We start from the raw sequence: 18,119 nt of genomic DNA, 5'->3' as shown, positions 1-18,119 counted from the left end.
GTCTCGTGTTATACCTCCCCGTGATCCCTGTTAACCCCAGGACGTCCCGTGCAGGGCATCTGCAGAAGTTATTATTCCACCTTAAATAAACATAGATAAAATAGTCGGCTTGTTTGCTCTGTTATACTGGTATCTGGCCAAAAACAATACAAAGAAAACAAAGATATGCTCGGAAGCAATCGTGACAGGCCTCAGATAGGTGTGAAGCTGGAAACTTTTCAAAATATTATTCTTTGAATTTTGGGGAGGTCTCGGGTTTCAGATGCGTGTGTTGGAGCATGGCTGGGATATTGTGTTCGGAGTAAGTATGAAATTTGGATATTTCAATGATGAAATTTGTTTGATGTTTCAGGTTTTGTTTTCTTGAAATATTCAAACTATTCAGTAAACCTAAACAGTCAGCTCTCCTGATCTGAAAGTGTGGGTGGTATTTGTATTGAGCTGTGTTCATGGCTTATTTGTTTGTATTATTGGATTATTCTCGACCTGCTCAGACACCGATATTTGTCCAATAAGTCAGCAAATGTCAGTTCAACCTCCCAAATTGGGATACATATATATCAATCTATTTTACTATGGCTATCATTAATGCTATTGCTTAGCAGACGCGACTTATCTGTCATTCCGATAAACGGCCTCTAAATAGAAAGAAGTCAGAGTGTCATACATACCCTGAAACAAATATATCCAAGAAGCCCGTGCAAGTCTAGAATATGTGGCAGGTCTAGATTACCACAGTTTCAGGCTTAAAATGAAGAAAGTCTCTGGTTCCTTTTCATTATGTTTCATGACAATAATTTAGGAACCGATTTTTCATTCAGAGAGTAGATTTTAGTCTAATCAAGAGGCTTTTCTGGTTACATATTCATTATTACGTGCAAACATTTCATGATAAAGTATATCTAAATTAAAGTGAGTGAGTGAATGAGTGAGTATGGTTTTATGCCACTTTAAGCAATATTCCAACAATGTCCAGCAGGGGACACCAGAAATGGGCTTCACACATTGTACCCATGTGGGGAATCAAACCCGGGACTTTGGTGTGACGAGCAGGCGCTTTAACCGTTAGGCTACCCTGCTGCCTCTTCAATTAAACATAATAGTGAGTATTTGAACATTTTCAAAAAGGTTAAAAAAATTGACATTTGGCTGCCAAGTACACTTAGTTTGGAAGATAAATCCCTTAATTAAACATAATAGTGAGTATTTGAACATTTTCAAAAAGGTTAAAAAAATTGACATTTGGCTTCCAAGTACACTTAGTTTGAAAGATAAATCCCTGGTGCTAATTAAGATACTTTTCGGTTTAAGTAGAGAAGCATAATCATGGGTGGTGATCAGTTTCCGATATTCCAGATAAACTTCCTAATATGATATACTTGACACGATATGCTTCTATTAATGTAGCTGTCAGGGAGTGCCAGCTTTATACTGGCATGCTTGGTTCATTGAACATTCATCACAGTCATGCCTGATCACATCCCGACTTGTAACGATACAGTGAGGTTGTGATACGACATGTATCATATGGGTGCAATATGATACATATTCTGATACATGTACAATAGTTATTTTCAGAAGCCGATATTCTCTCCTTTTTGCAGGTGAATCACAAGCCTGAATTATCTGTTTTCTAATTTCAGTTCTCAATGATGGGATATTGTAAGAGAGAAACATTTAAGCTTGGGGGCTCAGTGCAGGTTATGCTATTTGTAGTCAAGCAAGAAATACAAAAGAATCTGCTGGAACTGGTTCTTGAACAGTTTCGGTTATTATCCATTTTTTTCATCAGTTTAACTTGTACTGAATCGCATGTATTGTATTGAGAGCCTTGTATTGCAATACAATATTATATTGCTGTATCGTTACACCACTGATGTCCATTGTCCACAGGGCTGTCTGGTAGTCTTGGGTTCGAATCCCAGAATTGTCCTGATTATAATCCATGATCAGGGGCATCAAGAAACTAGCCTGCCTGACCTGAAACACTTTCAGTTTCCCTCTCATTATATGTTGAAATGCTCTGATATCATTGAAATGCCATTGAAAGGAGTGTTAAACCTCACCCACTCATGTACACTGCACTAATTCAGTGATCCATTGTCTAGTTCCTGCAAACAAAGACCTCTTGTCTCAGATCTTCCCTGGCTCACAGTCATCCCAAGAGCTGAGTTGTTGTTCCATTTATGTTTGAACCAACCCTTCACTTCCACCCCAAGAATAAGCCCTCTGCAGATTCACCCTCCCTAATCCCTGGACTTGATCTGTTATCCGAATCATTTTCACATTCCCACCCCAACCCACCCTCCATTGATTAGCCTATAGCCCAACTCCAGGACCTGATCTGTTGTCTACCTTGACACCCAACCCTGAAATTACCTTCCTAGTCCTGATCTGTTGTCCAGTACAACCTTGACACAAAGAACCCACCCTCCACTCAGTCATCAGTCATCCATTCCCTCCCATCCCCAAGGTTCTAATCAACACCTCTATTCTTTGATATCCCCACAGCCCAGAATCCATGATGTCATCTAGTTCCGAGCTCTGGGTCCTGCATGATCAAAGATTCAACACTACCATAATTACCATCAACCCCCACCCAAACCCCAACTGCCAAACCCACCAGAGCCAGAGCACAACCCCCACCACAACCCTAGACTCTCAGTATCTATAATTTTGATTGTAGGAAAATTGAAAAGGGGCCCAGTAAGATGGGAGATTCAGAACCTGAGGAAATCTAGACTTGCTTCAGGTAGGGCTTTAGTCTTGCCACAAGGGCTAGACAGTAGGAACAATAATGTGGTTCAGGGACTGTTAAACACTCAGCCTGATTAACACCACCCCTACATACACTAACCCGAATCACATCACAACCCCTATTCTGTCTCACAGTCCCTGAAACACATTAATTTCCCTACTGCCAAGTCCTCTCTGCAGTGAGTGCTAAAGCCCTAAATAAAGCAAGTCTAGATTTCCTCAGGTTCTGAATCACTGATCTCCCTAGGGCTCCTTTTCAATATAAATGGGCTTGTTTGTTACTATCAAAATTATATATATTCAGAGACTAAGCCTTAGTCTACCCCTACTCTAACCCCCACCCCAGCTCCCACCTATCCCTCCATTGATTCACCCCCAACCAATGAGTTAAGATCCAGTGACTTACAGCACCATATGTCTGTAGAAGAACTAGGTTCTCTCAGCAGGTTACAGTTACTGCTGAACTAACATTGTCTGTGTCAGATTCCATTGGCACAGCTTGACCAAATATTGTTGTTGTCCATCCTTGCCTAGGTGGAGTTTATAGAAGCCTTTCTGGGCACAAGTAGCTGCAATGTGATACATGCATTGCAGGGATGCTTATATCACGTATATATACACCGATATACTGATTGTAAAACACTTGCAGTTCTTTGCAGTTTTTACAATTAGATGTCACTCTGATTAGAATTGCCTGGTGCATTCTTCAGATTCCAGGTATTTTCCCAAAACTTTGGCAGTGAAAATTGTTATCTTAATTATTAGAAAAATTGAGTTGCAGGTGAGACATCCTTGAAATGTATTGGTTTGACATAACCTCGGCCATATGGTTTATTTCAGATCGCCTGTGTGGGTTTCAGTTGTAATAGGCCCTCCAAGACATGTGCCTGTAGTACCAGGCAGTTGAATGGATTCTGTGGTCAGACACTGTGATTTGATACCTGTGAAGATCCGGGTTAGAATTGATCTTCAGCAACCCGTGCTTGTTGTAACAGATGACTAATGGGTTCAGGTGGTCAGGCTCGATGACTTGGTTGCCACATGTCATCGTATCCCCAATCACGTAGAACAATGCTCATGATGTTGATCACTGGATTGTCTGGTCCAGACTCGATTATTTACAGACCGCCGCCATATAGCTGGAATATTGCTGAGTGTGGAAAATAAAACTCACTTGCTAGTTGTATTGAACTGGATTTAAACATCTATGATTTGATGTCATATCATAAGAATTGAAATAGTCATTGTTACAGTGTGGACCTAAAATTGAACTGAATTAAACACTATGATTTGATGTCAACATATCTAGTATTTTGATGTTGTTTTGTTTTCGTTTATTACCCAGTGCATGATTGTCTAAAAAGCTGTCTCCCTTGAAGATACGGCTTTTACAGATGGTCTTCAGCAACCCATGCTTGTAGATGGGATCGGGTGATGAAAAGAAGCCCCGGTGAGATGGGAGATTCAGAACCTGGTGAAATCTTGCTTCATTTATTACTTCATTTATTTCAGAAGAGGCTGGGCAGACGGGAAAATAATGCGGTTCAGGGACTGTGAGACAGACTAGGGTACAGTGTGTAAAGCCAATTTCTAGGGTCCTCCTAGTCTGTCTCACAGTCCCTGAACCACATTAATTTCCCTACTGCCAAAGCCTTCTCTGCAGTGCTAAAGCCCTAAATAAAGCAAGTCTAGATTTCCTTAGGTTCTGAATCTCTGGTCTCCCTAGGGCTCCTTTTCAACATAAATGGGCTTGTTTGTTACTATCAAAATTATATATATTCAGAGACTAAGCCTTAGTCCTCCCAGTGTGATATTGCTGGAACTTTGCTAAAAATGGCATAAAACTATGTCCTCACTCACTCCATCACAAGTCAAAAGAATACCATGTGATCATTCATATTTTTAATATTCAGAAGCTGATATCTATTTTGGTGAGGCTTAATATTGAAGAAATTGGATAATTTTTAATCCAAAGTTCAAATGTGCATTTGTCATGAAATTCATTCATCCCAGATGACTGAATATTGCTCCCGACTGTGTTGGTAATTGACAAGTCACAGTGAGCTATTGTTCCTTGGAGCTGAGAGAGCACAATTATCTGGTTCTATGCCATACAGACTGATCAATTTTCCTCAATGATCATCCTTGTGGAAGAATAGATTCAAGTTTGTGCTTATTTTTGGAGATTAATCTTTTTTTTTCCAAGAATGGTGCAATATTGGGACAGATAAGAGAAAGCAAAAAATAAACTTGATTTGAATTCTCTCCATGACTAAATAAAACTATTCATTGTCTTCAACAAACAATGATTGTTGTAAGAGACGACAACCAGTGGTGGTACTTGTTGACTTTGTTGATGCACATCATCATATCTGACAATGTTGATCACTGAATCGACTTGACCAAATTTGATTATTTACTGACAGCAGTCATATATATTGCTTGAAAGCTATTGTCATCTCAGTGAGGAGAGCTGTCTTGAAATGAATCTCAAAACTTTTCAGAGCCCCCTGTACTTTTAAATGCTATTAAATGTGATTCAAAAAGCATATGAACACCACCTCCTATGGATATGCCTTGAACATAGCACCTATTTTGTTAATCCTAAGTATACAATGTCATTTTCACTTCCGTGAAATGTACACTCGTCCATATCCAATCCGTTTGATGTATTGCCATTGTGTGGACGTCACATGAAGGAAATGTGTGGTAATCCATGTCAGATCATTTCCTAGTACACTTTCATTGTGAAAGTGTTATTAGCTTCTGTTATGAATAATGTGAGATTAAGTCTATTGTTCATGGCAACCTATGTTTGACAAGTGATTGACGGATCACCAGTGATATGTACGAGGCTGGTGAATATGCTTAGGACTGTGGGTGGCAAGGTGGCTGTAGTAGATTTTCTAACAACGATACAGCACAGATTATGCTTGGATTTATTTGTAGGCTTCGTGTATCTACATTCTCTTATGTACACACCCTTTATGGCATACATCCAAACATGCATATACTCTTTTGTCCATAGATACATTAGACTAATGCTTAGTCTCTGAATATATATATTTTCACATATATCCATGTATTCATATAATTCCTTTATGCTTAACACACTCTTAATAGTCAATGCTCCATTGGGTGTATCATCCATACATTACATTTATACATACACCATATATACCCTTATAAAATATATTCCTTATGCTCAATGCATAAAATCCACATTCATTTATACATACATTCATATAATTCCCCAAAATATATACCCTTATGTCAATGCATCCATGCATGGGGTGTATCCATACATTCATTTTATGCATATCTTATATACCCCTATGTAAATATACAGACAATGTATCCATGAATGGTGTATCCATACATTCATTTATATACATACATTCAATGCATCCATGCACAGTTATGTACATTCTTTTATATACGTGCCTTATAAAATACACCCTTATGTCACTGCATCCATGCATATGTATCCCATACATTCATTTATACATACATTCATACCCTTTAAGTGTGTCAATGTATCCATGCATGGTGTATCCATACATTCATTTATGGTCCTTATAGACACAATCTTATAGCCAAGTGCCTCCATACCAGGTGTATCCCATTATGTAAACCCCTATGTAATATGCCCATTCATCCATACATGTCCAGAATACTATAAGCATTCATATACCCCTATGTAGAATATACCCTCTATAATGTATCCATGCATTGGTGTATCCATACATTCATTTATGCATACATTCATATGTATGGAATATATCTCATGTCACTGCATCCATGCATGAGTGTATCCATACATTCATTGTGTCGATTCATGCCCCTATCCCTATGTCAATGCAGATCCATGCATAGTGTATCCATTCCATTTATGCATGCATTCATATACCCTTATGTAATATGCCCCTGTGTCAATTTTAATCCATTCATTACATTCATTTATGCCTATATAATCTTATGTAACATAGTGTTGGTAAATCCATACATTCATTTATGTATGCATTCATATACCCTTATGTAAATATACCCTGTCAATGCATTCATATGTATCCATGACTATATGCATGCATTCATATACCCTTGTCGATGCATCCATACATGGTGTATCCATCATTCATGTGCATGCATTCACATACCCTTATGTGGTCATAATTCTTATGTCAATGTATCCATGCATGGGTATTACTTCTCCATTTATAAAGTATCCATACATTCATTTATGCGCATACATTCATATACCCTTATAAATATACCCTTATGTCAAATGCATCCATGCATGGGTGTATCCATACATTCATTTATACATACATTCATATACCCATATGTAAATATACCCTTATGTCAATGCATCCATGCGCAGATGGAATCGCGTTATGCAGAGTCTAGCATGACTGATACACCTGAACCCTAAGCCAGTCTACTGCTGTTGGTCGACCCCCTCCGCCTGGTACATTTCCGCTATCGAATGGTGTGGGCGTGGGGATCGTAGTCCGCCGCCTCAAGAAGCGCCCTGCTTCCCCAGACATCCCTTCGTCGCTGCACTGAGGGGTATTCAACGAAGTCTACTAGAACTTTCTCGCCGAGATTGTTCTCATCGCAGATTTGGGCCTGTATGATGATCAGCCATCATCATTTCCTGATGTACATCAAAGAATGACTGATGTCGGCAACAGTGATGTCAGCGCAGGATCAACATTCGATGATCTTCCTGAGGGTCCCTGGTCATACCAACACTCAACGCGAGACTGCACGCCCAGGGCAGCGTCGACCTCTGAGGGGAATTCAAGCGAAGTCTACCAGGACTTTCTCAACGGCGAGATTGTTCCAGCCGCTGAACTTGGCCTCTACGATGATCAGCCGATCATCATCCCCTCGGCGTATGAGACAAGTGGTAGCGATCGGGTGATAGCTACAATGACATCGAGCAGAGATCGCCATGCAGCCTGATGTCTCTACACTGATGTCAGACGACTTACCTGAGGGCCCCACCACTAACAGCGCCAGAGATGGCACCCGACTACTTCGTCGCAGACCATCCCAGACGAAAGCTACTACGGCAAATCATGGTCGTGATGGAGGTCACTACAAACTGGAGAAGCAGCCAGCCCAGATGCGAAGCCTTCGCTAAGGCTCCAACTTAGAACAACACTCTAGAGGCACCTCCAGTCAACGTGAGCAGCCAAGACGATGCAGCCTTCGCTAAGGAAGTCGCAGACCACCTTGACGAAGGACCTAGATGTACAGCTCTTTCGCTAAGGCCTTCGCTAAGGCGGGATAGATCATCACATTCCTCGCTGGACATCCTTAGATGCAGACTCAGCCACCAGACTCACGGAAGCCTTGCTAAGCTCAAATCGCCGCCCCCAGCACCGAACGCCAGAGGAAGCTTCGCTGACTATGCTTCATACATGCTCTCGCTAAGCGTGACATTCATAAGCTGCACCTCGAAGGACACCACCGAATATAGATCGGCTCATTTAACAGAGTCAAGGGACTACTCAAGAGCTTCGCGAAGCTGTCAATAGTCTCCGATCTCCTCGCATATCACCACATCGGTCGCCTCACAGGTTACCACACAAGTTCTGCACACAAGTCTACATCACCTTCCTAGAGTGGCAGTACGACGCAGACATACCTGATGAAGGAAGACGACGCCAGATGCTATCACCCTACCTCCGATCGATCTCGATTGCCGCGGTAGCACAGAATCTAGACATAGCATCCCATAAAGCCACAAAAGTTCGTAGACACCATAATTGCCGAACTTTCACGCCTAGAAGTTTTCCACGCACAACATGGACCCCTTCTTCAATGCTTAAGACATCGATGAGAAACTACAAGTTGATCATCGATATCAACAATAAGAACTACAATCGTAAATTGGTTCAGTTGAAATCCATGACGCAGACGTATGTTCAAGTGGGCCTAAATAGATCTAGACGATCATTGAGACACTTATCGCCAGATTTCAACACGCACTTCTGAAAATGATAAGATGATCCACTCGCCCTACTTTATGCAGAACCAGCAAGTCCCAGGTCAGCCCGGGCTAAGGAGCTTAGAGCCTCACCAGCTACAAGGGACGTCGCGAGGAGTAAGCCACAGCCAATTCGACCACATCCTGTTAAACACAGAGGCCATTCAATAAGCAAGCTCTTATATATATATATATATATTCTAATCGGACTTTGATTTCGATACTCGGGGTGCTCAGGTGGCTAAGTGGGTTCCAAGTCTACTTCACCACAGTAGATCTAGAAGGGATACTTCCGAGAGCTCGTGAAGTCTCCTCGGCGCTCACCCGAGTGAAGTCTCCTCCAAGGTCTCCATATACTAGCCACTCGTCCATATATAGCTACTCCTCAGTCCGTTTCAAGACATCGCATAAGTTGTCTATCAACTGTATGCCAGATGCCGCCTTATAAGCCTACGCCAAGACAATTGCACAGGCTATTTACAACACAGAACGCGCTGTATTGAATTTGTCAACGACGCTTCATAGATCTTCACAGAAATCAACTATTCCTCGTGATAAATTGCTAGTATATGCAATCCCGACGACGATACGATTATCTACATGCTGGACTATTACGCGATATCTGCAGACAATTCAATATCGAAAATTGAACAGCAGCCTTGTTACAGCTGCGGTATAACTCATAATCCGCTAACATTTCTGAGAAGAGAATATGTACAACAAATTCAGCTTTAATTCTACAATTATGACGATACATTCATGTATACAGTCTACAAGCTGACAACTTACAAGTTATTGTACCTTTATATATAAAGAAGTCGGTATTATATTCAAAACTGAAGCACTTTCACGACAGCCAGGAAAAATAACCTACCCAGCATTAATTATTACAGAGCGAGGTATTTTACCGGTTGCTGCTTACCATTAATCCTCTAAACACGCGGTCACTCGGGTAACTTCGAAGTTACGATGAAGACCGACGATTGTTCTAATATCAACGACGGCACTATATTATACAAGGTTCCTTTTCCTGCTACACGGTGACATCACAGCTGGGTACTCTTACAGAATCAAAATGCCTTATTCTGATTGGACCTCGATGAACAGCGCTTCTACACAGAGGTCGAGCATAGTTCACAGTTCAAGACATAGGTTGCAAGTGACAACTTTATATCAATGAACGAGCAAGCCTCCTTACAGCCCAGTTAACCTGAACCTTCAGGATTAGGCTGCTTTCTTCAGGTTAGAGACCTCCCTGTCAAGTTTAGACAAGGGCACAGCAGTCAGGCGATTTTACATAAAGTTCATCGAGGACACAAACTCCGGTTGTGCACATACATCGCCAAGGACACGCAGAAACATTTACCTAGACGACGCGGATACAAGTGGATCAAATCCACAGCCGCTTGTGACTACACCTGAATTTCATCATCAAGCTACTAACACAACTAGATGGTTAGTAAACCTACTAAGTTTCTGTTTGGAGAAACGGAAGTTTCAATGCACTCAACTTGGGGATATGAATATAGTGCTACAACACCTCACAAGTGAGGTTTATGAACATGCCTGGATGACATACTTGGACTCCATGATACGATGATGCTATCGTATCCACGGGCCAGCAAGAGCACTGTAAATTTATCTCCACTAAACCAAACAGGAAGAAAAATACAACAGATTTTTTCCTCTATCATCAACTCTCTACGCAGAGTGTAGTCTCAATGTACTATATCTCCTCATGGATCAGAACTGTCATACCACGCATACAAGACAGATGGACCTAATCCGACCCCTCCATGAGGCTTTAATACTCTTTGATATTAGAGCCGCTTAACTTCTTGGCAATTTCATCTACACAAATGTTATTTTGAAATAATGGAGGGTTTATTACTGTAGATCCGATATGGTGGTTGCCAACCATTATCACTGAGAGATATCACCACCGAGGACATCCTCAGGTATCCACCAATTTGATCCCATGGTCCTTGCACAACAGTTGACAGTTCCTCGGAGAAGATAAAGTCAATCTTACAGATTTTACTTATCTTATAACAGTACTAAATAGCTTCATGCTATATATAATTTGCTTAAGCTCGTTTTTATCATCACAGTGGTTACATTAATAAATTTGCATTAGCTAACAAACTCTACAGAGTTTTTTGGCTATTATATAATGAGTTTAAGTCAAGTATATTTTAAGCATAGTACTATACTCATATTGTAAAATACATTAGCTAACAAACTCTAATGGAGTTTTGCTATTATATAGGGTAGCTTAAGCTCATTCATATCTTAAGCTCAGTACTCATGTTTATATCATATAACTATATTAGCTAACAAATTCTAAAGAGCTTTTGCTATTTGGCTTAAGTTTCATCAAAGATCTTAAGCAATATGGTTACATTATAACATGTATTAGCTTAACAAACTCTATGGAGTTTTTTTGTTATTATATATGTAACTTAAGCTTATTCATATCTTAAGCCAAAGCAGTACCATGTTTATAGCATATAGGTATATATTAGCCATCAAAACCTAAAAAAGAGTTTTTGCTATTATATATTGGGCTTAAGTTTTCTCATCATATTTTAAGCTTTATGGTTACATTATATCATGTATTAGCCTAACAAACTCTAATGGGAAGCTCTTTGTATATACATATGTAGCTTAAGGTTTCTTCATATCTTAAGCTCAATACTATGTTGACCTACCATATAAGTATATTAGCTATTAAAACTCTAAAAGGTTTTTGTTGTTATATATTTAGCTTAAGGTTTACTTCATATCTTAAAGCTCAATACTAGGTCTAAATCAACATAATAAAATGTATTAGCTATCCAAACTCTACGGAGTTTTACTATTATATATATATAGCTTTAAGTTTAATCATATCTTAAGCTCAGTACTATGTTTATAACATAAAAGTATATTAGTTAATAAACTCTAAGGAGTTTTTGCTATATACATTTAGCTTAAGTCTAATCATATCTTAAGCTAGTACTATGGTTACATTTATAAATCTATTAGCCAATAAGCTCTACAGAGTTTTTTGGCTATTGTATATGTAACTTAAGTTAATTATATCTTAAGCACAGTACTATACTCATATTGTAAAAATATATTAGCTAACAAACTTTACTAAGTTTGGCTATTATATATGTAGCTTAAGTTAATTATATCTTAAGCACAGTACTATACTCATATTGTAAAAATATATTAGCTAACAAACTATACTAAGTTTGCTTATTATATATGTAGCTTAAGTTAATTATATCTTAAGCACAGTATTATACTCATATTGTAAAAATATATTAGCTAACAAACTCTACTAAGTTTGGCTATTATATATGTAGCTTAAGATAATTATATCTTAAGCACAATACTATACACTCATATTGTAAAATGTATTAGCTAACAAACTCTACAAAGTTTGTTGTTATATATATAGCTAAGCTTATTCATATCTTAAGCTCAGCACTGTCTATATCATATAAATATTTTAACTAACAAACCCTAAAGAGGTTTGTTATTATATAATTAGCTTAAAATTAATCATATTTTAAGCTTAGTGCTATGTTTATATCTTAAAGTATTTTAGCTAACAAACTCTAAGGAGTTTATACTAGCATATTAACAAGCTTAAGTCTATTAGTCTTAAGCATTGTATTAATATTATATATACTTATCATAATAAGTACATTGTAATAACTCTCTATGGCAGCTGATAAGCTGGCAGCAGGAATTCATCAGTTCAATGCCTTTATGAAGTTCCCATAGGGTTATTACAATCATCACAGTTCAAATCACTAATTATTAAAATCCAAAGTATTATATATTCCCACCTCCATCATCTGTTGGATTCTACAAGCAAGAAAAGCATGAGTCAGGGATAAGGAAAAAATATGTAATTTTTTGAGTAAAATTGATATTTTATACTTATCCTGACTCATGAGGTCAGCCCTCCCATCCTCCCCAAATAACACTTTGGATTTCCCTGTAAATTCAAATGTTGGGCTCAGTATATGAGGAGAGAGTGAGGCACATGGGTAGAGGGTGGCCTGGCTTCCCAGCTTGTGGAAGGGAGGTAACTCGTGGTGTACTAATTAGTGATTTTACATTGAAGGGAACTTCAATTAGGGAGAGATACAAGTGTTCCACTATGTTAAGCAAGAGGAAGGAGACAAGCAAAAGAGCATGAGTCAGGATAAGTATAAAATATCAATTTTACTCAAAAATTACATAATCCAAAGTTCAAATGTGCATTTGTCATGAAATTCATTCATCCCAGATGACTGAATATTGCTCCCGACTGTGTTGGTAATTGACAAGTCACAGTGAGCTATTGTTCCTTGGAGCTGAGAGAACACAATTATCTGGTTCTATGCCATACAGACTGATCAATTTTCCTCAATGATCATCCTTGTGGAAGAATAGATTCAAGTTTGTGCTTATTTTTGGAGATTAATCTTTTTTTTTCCAAGAATGGTGCAATATTGGGACAGATAAGAGAAAGCAAAAAATAAACTTGATTTGAATTCTCTCCATGACTAAATAAAACTATTCATTGTCTTCAACAAACCATAATTGTTGTAAGAGACGACAACCAGTTGTGGTACTTGCTGACTTTGTTGATGCACATCATCATATCTGACAATGTTGATCACTGAATCATCTTGACCAAATTTGATTATTTACTGACAGCAGTCATATTTATTGCTTGAAAGCTATTGTCATCTCAGTGAGGAGAGCTGTCTTGAAATGAATCTCAAAACTTTTCAGAGCCCCCTTGTAATTTTTAAATGCTATTGAATGCTGATTCAAAAAAATGCATATGAATACCACCTCCTATGGATATGCCTTGAACATAGCACCTATTTTGTTAATCCTAAGTATACAATGTCAATTTCACTTCCGTGGAAATGTACACTCGTCCATATCAAATTCGCTTTGATGTATTGCCATTGTGTGGACGTCACATGAAGGGAATGTGTGGTAATCCATGTCAGATCATTTCCTAGTACACTTCCATTGTGAAAGTGTTATTAGCTTCTGTTATGAATAATGAGAGATTAAGTCTATTGTTCATGGCAGCCTATGTTTGACAAGTGATTGACGGATCACCAGCGATATGTACGTGGCTGGTGAATATGCTTAGGACTGTGGGTGGCAAGGTGGCTGTAGTAGATTTTCTAACAACGATACAGCACAGATTATGCTTGGATTTATTTGTAGGCTTCGTGTATCTACATTCTCTTATGTACACACCCTTTATGGCATACATCCAAACATGCGTATACTCTTTTGTCCATAGATACATTAGACTAATGCTTAGTCTCTGAAATGTACACACCTTTATGGCATACATCCAAACATGCATATACTCTTTTGTCCATAGATACATTAGACTAATGCTTAGTCTCTGAATATATATAATTTGATAGTAACAAATAAACCCAGTTAAACTGAAAAGGAGCTCCAGTCAGATGGGAAAATAACGTGTTTTGGGACTGTCAGACAGACTACAGATGCATATACACTAATGTCTGTGCAGGGACATATCATTATCTTCATACATATTCACATATGCATGCATTCATATACCTTTACATGAATACACATTCATATGCCTTATGTTAATGCATCCATACATGGGTGTATCCACACATTCACATATACATGCATTCATATACCTTTATGTAAATATACCTTATGTCAATGCATCCATACATGGGTGTATCCATACATTCATTTATACATACATTCATATACCCTTATGTAAATATACCCTTATGTCAATGCATCCATGCATGGGTGTATCCATACATTCATTTATGCATACATTCATATACCCTTATGTAAATATACCCTTATGTCAATGCATCCATACATGGGTGTATCCATACATTCATTTATACATACATTCATATACCCTTATGTAAATATACCCTTATGTCAATGCATCCATGCATGGGTGTATCCATACATTCATTTATGCATACATTCATATACCCTTATGTAAATATACCCTTATGTCAATGCATCCATGCATGGGTGTATCCATACATTCATTTATACATACATTCATATACCCTTATGTAAATATACCCTTATGTCAATGCATCCATGCATGGGTGTATCCATACATTCATTTATACATACATTCATATACCCTTATGTAAATATACCCTTATGTCAATGCATCCATGCATGGGTGTATCCATACATTCATTTATACATACATTCATATACCCTATGTGTAAATATACCCTTATGTCAATGCATCCATGCATGGGTGTATCCATACATTCATTTATACATACATTCATATACCCTTATGTAAATATACCCTTATGTCAATGCATCCATGCATGGGTGTATCCATACATTCATTTATACAGATACATTCATGCATACCCTTATGTAAATATACTCTTATGTCAATGCATCCATGCATGGGTGTATCCATACATTCATTTATATATACATTCATACACCCCCATAAATTCATGTAAATATGCACCTTATGTCAATGCATCCATGCATGGGTGTATCCATACATGCATTTATACATGTACACATTCATATATATCAATGCATCCTACATGTAAATATATTCCCTATATATCAATGCATCAATACATGTATCCATACATGGGTGTATATCCACATGTCACATATACATGCATTCATATACCTTTATATCAATGCATCCATACATGTACAGATTCACCTTATGTCAGTGCATCCATGTACAGATGCATCCATTCATTTATACAGGGTCAATGTATATACAATCCATACATGCATGTATTTCATACCTTATATATCAATGCATATACATGTAATTCATATACCTTATGTCAATGCATCCATACATGTATCCATACATTCATTTATACATATATATCATATACCCATACATGTACAGATCACCTATTATATCAATGCATCCATGCATGCATCCGGCATGGTGTACCATACATTCACCTATATATACATTCATATATACATACAGAATATACCTTATGTCAATGCATCCATACATGGGTGTATCAGATTCATTTATATATCAATACCCCATACATGTAAATATACCTCTATATGTCAATGCATCCATGCATGTATATCCATACATTCATTTATCCATACATTCATATACCCTTATGTAAATATGCCTCCATGTCAATGTACAGGTGTATCCATACATTCATTTATACATACATACATATACCCTTATGTAAATATACCCTTATGTCAATGCATCCATGCATGGGTGTATCCATACATTCATTTATGCATACATTCATATACCCTTATGTAAATATGCCCAGGTGTCACCATCCATGCATGGGTGTATCCATACATTCATTTATACACCTATATTCATATATCCATACATGTAAATATACACCCTTTATATCAATGCATCCATACATGTACAGGTCCATACATATCAATTATGCATACATTCATATACCCATTATGTAAATATGCACCTTATGTCAATGCATCCATACATGGGTGTATCCATACATTCATTTATACATACATTCATATACCCTTATGTAAATATACCCTTATGTCACATGTTCATCCATGCATGGGTGTATCCATACATTCATTTATGCATACATTCATATACCCATATGTAAATATACCCTATATATCAATGCATCCATACATGTACAGTATCCATACATTCATTTATGCATACATTCATATACCCTTATGTAAATATACCTATATGTCAATGCATCCATGCATGGACAGGTATCCATACATTCATTTATGCATTCATTACAATATATGCCCATATGTAAATATACCCTTATGTCAATGCATCCATATGGGTACATGTTCATATACCTATATATCAAAGCATCCATACATGTACAGATTCATCCATGCATATATATCCATACATGTTTACATGATTCACCTATATATCAATGCATCCATGCATGGGTGTATCCATACATTCATATATTCATATATGCCCTCCATACATGTACAGGTTCACCTATATATGCATGGGTGTATCCATACATTCATGTACATACATTCATATACCATTATGTGAATATATCTCATGTCATCCATACATGTACAGGTTCATCCATACATTCATTCATGCATACATTCATATATGTAAGGTATACCCTTATGTCAATGCATCCATACATGTGGGTGTATCCATACATTCATTTATATATTCATATACCTCCATACATGTATGTCAGGCATCACCTATGGGTATATCAATACATCCATACATGTACAGGTTCACCTATATATCAATACATCCATACATGTACATGTTCACCATATATATCAAAGCATCCATACATCACAACATCAGTATATCAACCAGCTCAACACTTTCTCCTCCCTCCAGCCATAAAATACTTATCATGATCTTCATCACCAACTAAACCACAATGCATCTCCCTATACTGACATCCAGCAGGCTCCTGGAGCACTACATCATCGCCACGGGTCGTCCTGCTCTTAAACAATCCCCCATCACGCCCTCCTGACACTCCGCAAACTGGGATTACACCCTAACATTGCTGCACCATATTTACATCTCCACGGAACATTGTTTCTAAGTAGGTGTGTGTGTGTGTGTCCATCTGGTGCTCGGACAGTTTAGTTAGCCAACGTGACGTAACCTCTGGCAGTGACCAGTGTCCACCTGTGGCTTTATGGCCATGTTTGATGTTACCTGGCCCAGCTATGTGCTCAGGCTTTGTTGATCTGTGAACAAATTGGTCAAGGATGGACTCTGGGTCATGGTTGTGGTCTTTTGAAATCGGGTTTTATGGGGGATTTTATCAGTTGTGGAATAGCTTTGACTTGCAAGTTGTTTTATTGTCTTTGAATCCACACCTCAGAAGTCCGGGGGATTGTGTTTGCTTTCCTCATTATAGGAGAACTGGAATTTCTTAACCTTTACGATTCTTGCCTGAACATATGAATAGTGTCCAAATTAAAGAAGTTATTCTGATTTGTGAGTAGAAGCCAAGTTACAAGTATTGTAACTGTTATGTTACATTTTGATAATGTATTTTGCTTGTGTTTGCAATTAGATAAATGTGTTAACTAAAAATAGATTTTCAGATGTTTAAAAGGACCTCTAAACATTCATATCTCCTCTGTTAAGGAAAGAGTAAGTCATAACCCTTTGAAGAAAAGTATTCGTATCATTCCTCAGTGCTGCAGTGTAGTTGCCTGGCTGTGTACAAACAGCCCTGTATCAATCCTTGTAATATATTTTAGCCTTTTGGTTTTATCTGGCTGCAATTACTTATTATATCACACGTTTCAATTTTGTGTAGTGTAAATAATTAAATTGGCTTTGGAT

General features: G+C 37.9%; 1 protein-coding gene across 1 annotated transcript in view; it reads left to right on the top strand.

The window, feature by feature from the left end:
* Nucleotides 1-277: 277 nt before the first annotated feature.
* Nucleotides 278-18,119, top strand: part of LOC124284091 (leucine zipper putative tumor suppressor 2 homolog) — a 118,983-nt gene continuing 101,141 nt past the window's right edge. The window contains exon 1 of the mRNA XM_046720149.1: nucleotides 278-301. The gene's annotated coding sequence lies outside the window, so the exon portion shown is untranslated. The remainder of the gene's footprint in view (nucleotides 302-18,119) is intronic.

Source organism: Haliotis rubra, unplaced genomic scaffold, assembly GCF_003918875.1.
Source record: "Haliotis rubra isolate DU_JTF1 unplaced genomic scaffold, ASM391887v1 Scf329, whole genome shotgun sequence".
In the NCBI taxonomy this organism is placed as follows: Eukaryota; Metazoa; Mollusca; class Gastropoda; order Lepetellida; family Haliotidae; genus Haliotis; species Haliotis rubra.
Note: the sequence above shows the minus strand (reverse complement) of the source record. Positions and strands in the feature narration are given on the sequence as shown.